Below are 8534 nucleotides of genomic sequence, written 5' to 3'. Positions count from 1 at the left end.
TAAAACTCCTACTATTCAAAGGTTAGTCATGAGCCTCATTGTAAAATTTTATGAAACATATTCCTCCCACACCTTCTCAAAATGTATTTCTTCAAAGAACTGGTAACTCAATACCCAACAACTGGATCCACAGTGATAATAAATGTTATGTCTAAAATGCCTTAACTAAAACAATTCCAAAGTGCCATTAGCAGAGACCACACAGAAGTGCAACATGGCACTTTCAATGCCACCCTCTGGACGAACAGTTAGCTCTCCAAAGCATGAGAGTTCCAACGGGCCATTTAAACAGTCAGATGATCAATGGCTAATGTACTCAAGATATCCAGTGATTAAGTGCCCTACATATATCTTATAGCTTTTCTATGTTTTCAAATTTCTTAGATTTTTTTTCAATATCAACTATAAGAGAAGACCCATTTTAAACGTCCCTCAGGTATTTTCGATAGTTTTGGAATTATCTGTAGAAAGCTCTGACTTCGTTGTATAGAGTTTGATATATGTGTCCACCATTAGATCCAAATCATGTTTTATATCAAAATGTACATTAAGCAAAGCTAAGTTATTTGACCTTTGGTCTGTCAAAGTGTCCCTCAGGTATGCTTTGAGACGCTTTCGCCCATTTTCATAGCGTTCATTCTCAACCTTCATCACAGGGAGAATACATAGGACCTTTAGCAATGCCTAAACACTAGGAAAAAACCTGATGTCTGGCAGATGGAGGGCTTCATAAATGGTGGATGGAAGCTCTCTATCTTTTCCTCTGTTTCCACTTGATTCTCCCACAATGCGGCTCAGCTGAGAGTGTATCAGGATTGGGTAAGGCGCTTCTGTACATGTCAGCATGGTGCTCCTCTGATGTATGAATTTGAGCTGTCCCATGACAGGGGACCAGAGATCAGCATTTAAGAGCTTTGAGGTGCTTCTGAGAATGTATCATTCAGTTCCTGAATAAGGTGTTCCACTGTTTGAGCACTTAGAGCTTTTCTATAGTAACTCTCAGAGGTCGGCTGAGACTCTGAGTTCCCTTGCTGAGCTCTGCGGAATTGCTCAGGGAGCTTCATCTGAATATCAGGTTTGGTTGCCAAATGGTGGCTTCCTAAAAACCAAAAGTCATGATAAAATTCAATATTTTCCATCACTTCATTTAGCGAATGCAACACCACAGTCAAGCTACTGTCTGCAAGGAAGACATCAGAGGTCTGACCCTGGAGATTTTTCCCAGAGGCTCTTGTAAAAGACAGAACATTTTTAAGAACAACAATGGTGACAACGAAATCAAAATCTGTTACTGCACTACAGAGTACAAATGCTCGGCCCGCTATACAGTTACTCCATCTAATATTTGTATCATGACTTATACCATCTAAACATAAAACAAGTGCTTGTAGGAGGTCCACTAAAATTTCAAAAGCATCATGCCTGCCTGCCACTGAGAATGGCAAATTTCCTTCAGTTCTTTACCCCTTTCTTCATTGTTCTGAAAGAGGACAGAAATTACATTGTCAAGCTCTAAAAGCAGTGATGGATGGTGACCGATGGAAAAAAGAGCAAACTTCCTCAATTGTTCCTAACGCAACAGACACTCCCATGACAGGCACCGATTTTGCCAACCACATATTTAAGGCACAGGAAGAGCAGCGTGTGTAGACAGCTTGGGGATGTTTCTCCAAAAGTCTAGAAGCAAGAACTTTCATTTTGGAAGAAAATCCACTGGACACAATGTAAGCCTGGCCACGACAACATTCCATGTCTAATCCCCACTTCTCAGGTATCGTAGCGTGAAATTTCATAGCCAAAATTTCGGCATTAGCTTCATAAGGCAGGAAACCCACAAATTCCTCTCTCAGGTTATGAGCTTCGTCAATAAACCTCACCAACACGGGCAGGTGCTCTTCCCCTGCTAGGTCCACTACATGGTCAGTGGTAACCGAAAAGAAGTGTCTCTCACTTCCCTGGGCGTTTCTTCCCGAATGCAGCTCTCGCAGATCTCTAGCACCTGCTTCTGCTGTGCTTTTGAACAGAACAGTGCGTTGACTGCTGTTGTCTCAAAGTGCTTTCTCAGAACCTCTTCACCAGAATTTATCAGGTGCTCCAACAGCGCCTGAACGTTATCAGCAGTAAAGAGACCTTCTGGCATTTCATCAGCTTATGTCCATCTAGAGAGGTATGTTTTGTTTTCCCATAAGAATCAAAATTTCAAATAAAGATTGTAAGTATTCTTTGTTTTCCTTCTCTTCAAGGGTTAAAGGTAAAATGTCTTCATCCTGTTCTTCACCCCTTCTGTATTGGAGTTCCGAGCATTGCTGTTGTTGATTTATGTTTTTGTTCCTGTTCAGCAGTTTGGTCAATTGTTTTCTGTTTCAGTGTCCTGACTTCATCTTCATTCAATTCTTTTATTTGTTTTCTGTGTCTACTATGTGGATTGTTCAAATGATGATCAAATATTGTTGGTATTGCATTATCTCGAAGAACTGGCCTATAAGGACTAGTTCTGCAGATCATAGAGCTCTCAAAGTGTTTGGCCCATAATCAATAATGTTTATTTAGTGGATCAGGTGTTTTCTAATCTGCTCTCCTACAATTTTCCACCCACTTCTGGCATCTGGCCAGATCCCTCCGGAACCTGAAGAAGGCCAAATCCCACTGCGCGCTCTTCCACTGCAGTTGGGGGCCTCGCAGAAGTTCGACATCATCGCCGCCCACGGGTTGGCCCAGCGCTCCCCTCCCCACCTCCTCAAGGCAGTCCACCCGCCTGTCAGGGCTGGGGAGGGGAGCCTGGCCAGCTGGCTTGGCAAGGCAGGCTAGATGAGATGTTTTGGACGGACAATGGAATTGTGTGGTGCACAATGTGGGTAAAGGTTGATTCCACACTCTGTTCTTACAGCATATCCTGCCCTTCCTAAAAGTTGTCTAGCGTCCATGCACAAAAACCTTTTGTACCTTAAAATTCCAGAGTAGATCTGAGGCAAAGGGTAGAAACATCACCAGTGCATGGGTCATAATTGAAAAAAAATGTTTTAGAACATCCCCATGCATGAAGCTTTTATACTTTAAACTCACCTTGTTTTCAAAAACATTAACCAGACATTTTTTATGTCAAATACTGAAATTGTAACTTGTATTGTTTACAACAGAGAATAGATCCTATTAAAACACTGAATAAATGGGATTTCTAAAAATATGTTTAGTATAGACACCTTAAAATTCCTTAAACATATAAATATAGCATTCATGATAGAAGAAATATGTTTTAAAGCTATTACTGATGAAGTTGGAAGGAAAATTACATTAATCGAGCATTTACTATGTAATCATAGTGTCATCATTTATGCAAATATCTTCTGATTTAATCATCACAATAACTCTAAGATAGTTATCATCATCAAAAATCACAAAACAGAGGAGGGAATAAAGCACCACAAGTGAGAGTCAGAAAAAGATTAATAAAACTACAGCATCAAACCTCCCAAACTGAAGATACGGCAAAGGAACAAAGTGCCAAAAACTTGTAATGAAAAAAAAAGCAACAAGCTCAATAAATAGGGTATACGTTCAGCACATTCGACACTTTACAGAAAAAGAAATAGGGATGGGCACTAAAAGATGAAAAGATATTCACCTTCATCAGACATCAGGGACATATGTGTTTAATCCAATGAGATACATTTTTAAAAATCCATCAGATTGGCATAATTTTGCAAAGTCTAACAAAATTAATTCAAGAATATAAAACAATAAATGGCTCCTATAGTGCCTATGAGAATGAAAACTAAAATAACAACTTTGAAAAAATAACTTGATATTATCTAGCTATTTATATCATGGACACATACATATATATACATAGGTATAAACCCTAGGGCGTGTTTGCAAATATGCCTCAATAATGTCCAAAGTAGCCTTGTTTGTAGTACATAATGGAAACAATCCAATTGTCTGTCAATATGAGAAGTCTAGATAAATTGAGGCATGTATGTTTAATACTACACATATCAACATGCATGCATTTAAAAACACCATTTAAAGTAGAAGAAAAATAAAATGGAAGAAAAGTATATATAGCATAGTCCTCATTATATCAGTGTCAAAACATGATAGAAGTCAGGGATGCTGCTAAACATTCTAGTAGTCAAGACATAGCACAGCCTATGCCACAAAGAATTTTCTAACCTAAATGTCAATAGTACCGAGATTGAGAAAACTTCTCTAAAGAAACTTAAAGCATAATTAATACAAATTTCAGGGGGAAAAAATAAGTAAAGAAACTATCACATTACTGACTTTTTTCTTCTTAATTTATATTTTTACTGACACCATCTATTTAAAATTTTGGCATGTTTTTCATCATAGCATGTTTCTCATAAATTTTGCTTATGTTAATATGTTGCATTAAAATATTATTTATATTGATTACTGAACTTTTTGGTGCCACCTTAAATTTTGGGTCTGAAGAATGTGACTTACTGCTTCACATTAGTTCCAGCCTTGGGGAGGGCTGCAGGTAGAAGGAAAGACACACAGAGCTTCAAAGACACTCATATCCTATTTCTTCTACAGAGTTGTAGGTATTGAGGGATTTTTTAAATTATTTTTCTTTGAGCTGTACATATAGATCATATACAATCTTTGTATCCATAATAGAAATTAAAACAAATGTAAGTGATCAACTAATTATGGTTAAATTATATACCAGTGATGGCGAACCTATGACACGCGTGTCAGAGGTGACACGTGAACTCATTTTTTTGGTTGAATTTTCTTTGTTAAATGGCATTGAAATATATAAAATAAATATCATAAATATAAATCTTTGTTTTACTATGGTTGCAAAGATCAAAAAATTTCTATATGTGACAGGGCACCAGAGTTAAGTTAGGGTTTTTCTAAATGCTGACACGCCGAGCTCAAAAGGTTCGCCATCACTGTTATATACTATAAATATTTATTATTGATGTATAAAATATTAGAAATCTACTTTATATATGCTAATTAGAATAAGCTATTATTTAACATATGAACTATATATATTTGTTTGGGTCAAAATCAAGAGGACACTAAACTGAAGGCAAATAACAATGTTTACTCTTTAAATCCACAAATATTATAAATTTATTCAAATACTCAACTTATTTCTGCACAAAATAGAGCTTCCTTGATTTTTTTTCTGATGGATTTAGAAATATGAGGAATAAATGTACTCCAACTGTGGTTTATTAATTCCTAAATTCTTGAAAGCAGTGACTTGACTTGCAAATGTAATATTTCTACCTCTCCCTCTATTTCATTATTAAATTCTCCAGTCATCTTGTTCATTAGAGGGATGAAAGTCATTCACTCAATTTCTGCCTTCCATGGGGGTGTTCATTCCAGCAATAGCTTCACATTCTTTCCTCCCACTGTTTATTCTTTTTAGGTAAAAAAAATAAACATCAAGGACACATTCACAATACAGTTATTTCTTCTTTAGTATTAATGGCCACACAACTGTATTATTACAACTTGGAAAATAACTATCACAACAAAGGGTTGCCTTTCCTTCCTCAATTAATTGACTGTGTTGTTCCTTATTTCTATTACCTATTATTTCTGTTATTATGTGGCATTGAAAGATTTTTCATTACTGAAACTGGCTTTCTACCAGATTTTTCTTTGCTTTATTCCAAAAGTCAGTACAAATTGCATTTGCTTTTGAAAATCATTTAAATGGGTTGAATTTAAGTTATACTCTGCTACTGGCTTATCTGGTGTTGGCACTGTATTTTACTATTCCCTTCCAAGCCGACATATACATGCATATACACAAGCACATACACACACACACACACACACACACACACACACACACACTCCACAAAAGTTAGTCTCTAAGATCTGAAAACAAATTAGAAGCTCAACCCAACCTCATTCTTCAAACTTCAAAGCAGGTTAGTGAGGGCAGTGTGAGCCCCACAAAGCAGAGGACCTGGAACAGGGGTGTAAACAGAAGGCAAGTATATTTCTGTTAACCTTTTTCCACCATAGCAAACACTGAAAATTGATCACAGTACTCTTTCCATTTAGCCATGAAAATGCATCAAAATACTTCTCAAAAGAGCACAGCAGGAGGTCACTACCGATTCATCTGAGTTAGTACTTGACAGAGTCTAATTGCCTTCTCTGATCCATGAGAAAAATGGCAAAGGCATTGCATTACATATCCTAAGTCTCCTGGTCAGATCAAGTCAAATCTTAATAGTAGCCATCACATAAGAAATCATAATATTGACATATTATATGTCTAGGTCAGTGGGATTAGCCAATACAGGTATCCATTTAGGAAGGGGATTCAAGGGCAGTATAGATGGCAGAAAATGCTATAACCAAGAAAGTAGGGCGGCATAAAGAGCTTCCAAGATCCTTTATTGGTCCTTGGAAACTTATTTTTTAAGCAGAAATGGTTCCCTAGTAGCAGTCAAGTGGTGTGAAAAGCTGACTTTCTTCATGGATGTTCATGTTTATAAGATTTATTGTATGACCACGTAAGATGTACCAGTTCTGTGGGTTTTTGTTTGGTTTGGTTTTGATTTTGGTTCTGAGGTGTTATATTCTATTGTGGCTAGAAATGATTCGTTTTCATTATACACAATGGAAAACAGGGAGTTGGTACTTCTGAAAGTACCCTTTGCATAACTTTGGACACTCTTCTTACATATAAGGTATTTGCAAAGCAGATTTTTAAAAATATTAACAGTGGAATAGATATGTAAATCAGGCAGACAAGCAAAAAACAGAAAACCCAAACAGTAACTGAGGTCTTCTCTGAACTTCCCTATCCCTATACCTACTCTTCTCTTAATCGTCACAACTCAAGAAGTTTGAAAGCAAAAGTTTGGTCACCTTTATTTTTAAAATGTTGGTTAAATAATTAAGATTTTAAAATGTGTTATGTCCCTTAAGGAAGCAGTTTAATATTTTACTTTTAAGTTTCAAGCTTTTATTTCTTTTAATTGGGCAATGAAGTTGATAAACTTTATCCAATAGAAAAGCCATTTTATAAGGCTTTAATTAAGCAAAGCCAATCACTTTTAGAGATATGGTGTTAACAACTTTGCATTAAAGTGAATCACTAGAATCACACCAGAGTATGTAGTCTGGATCTATTTACAGAATAATTAGAGTTTATCTATATACACACAGAAATGTCTGGAATGATGATTATGGCACAAACTCACTGGTTACTTCTGGATAGGGATTCTTAGAGATTTGTAACATATTTTCTTGTTCTTTTCTGTGTTGCTTAAATCATTTATAATAGTCGCATATTCATTATGAAAACAATAAGGTTGTTCCTAAAATACAATGTGTTAACAGCCAAATCTTGGTGTTAAATAATATAGTAAGAATACTGCATTTGACATAGCTAACCATATACAAAGAGAATGTTAAAAGTAAATAAAAAAATATTGCTGCATTTTATTTTCCCACTAACCTTGTGCTCAATAACGAACTAGGATACCACATGAAAAATTAAAGCTCAAATTAAAATCTGTACCAGAAACTGAACTACTTAATCAAAGATGTTTCCAAATAATGATATCTTAGAAAAGGGTGAAGAGAGTTCCAATAGGCATCTTCACTTATCTCTCAAGTGGGGAAAAAAATGGACGATGTGTAAGAAAACTCAAACAAGGCTGTTCAAGTGAATTCTCCAATAAATAAAACTCTCAATATTGTGTAAAGATTTATAGTGAAAGTAATTTAAGATAAAAATCCATTTCAAATAGTCTACCCCTAATTTTACAGCACATTTTCTAAACATTAACATTATGAGTTCCTGCTGCAAATATTTATTTGTGCCTGCTCTTACAGCAATGTCCCTTATTTATGAGTCTGTCTGAAACTCTTTTTCCAGCCGCCTGAGATGTGGGAGCTAATTTGTATTGATGCTGAAATCACTGACATTAATAGAGTTTACCCCTTTCTGACTTCTGTGCTGGCAAAGAAATATACGTAATTTACATTCTAGGAGGAAGGAGAGGCCTATTTATGCAGCGTTAACTCCTTCAGGGTAAATAAGTGGGAGGGAAGGCTTCTGCAAATTGTGTAGCAAACTTTTAGAAAAGGCTTTCCTAAATTGGTTCTGTATTTTTTATTAGTCAGATAAATTCTAAAAAACAACTTTCAATTAAAAAATATTAATTATGTAGTTTTTTAAATAAAAGAACAAGTAATTCCAAATCTCTATCTAGTATTTTAATGACTTTACTACAGTTTGTAAACTTTTGCTAAATCGACTTTTAAGAACTACACTTCACTTCCCTTATTCAGTAAAACCAGAATGCTCATTTTATTAGAAACATAGAATCATTTTAATGTGGCAAAAGAGCCATGTCTTAATACACAATCTGGAGAGAGGCATGTCCTATGAATCAAGTAGACATTATTCCTCAAGAATCTACACAGAAGTAACAAACTTTCATTTATTTTACAGTTCATTGGATCTTCACAGAATATTATTCAAATATACCTTATTATAAAGATCATGATGCAAA

General features: G+C 35.7%; 1 pseudogene; it reads right to left on the bottom strand.

The window, feature by feature from the left end:
• Positions 1–432: 432 nt before the first annotated feature.
• Positions 433–2693, bottom strand: LOC111826447 (annotated as a pseudogene).
• Positions 2694–8534: the final 5841 nt, after the last annotated feature.

This window comes from Myotis lucifugus, unplaced genomic scaffold (genome assembly GCF_000147115.1).
Source record: "Myotis lucifugus unplaced genomic scaffold, Myoluc2.0 scaffold_79, whole genome shotgun sequence".
Classification (NCBI taxonomy): domain Eukaryota; kingdom Metazoa; phylum Chordata; class Mammalia; order Chiroptera; family Vespertilionidae; genus Myotis; species Myotis lucifugus.
Note: the sequence above shows the minus strand (reverse complement) of the source record. Positions and strands in the feature narration are given on the sequence as shown.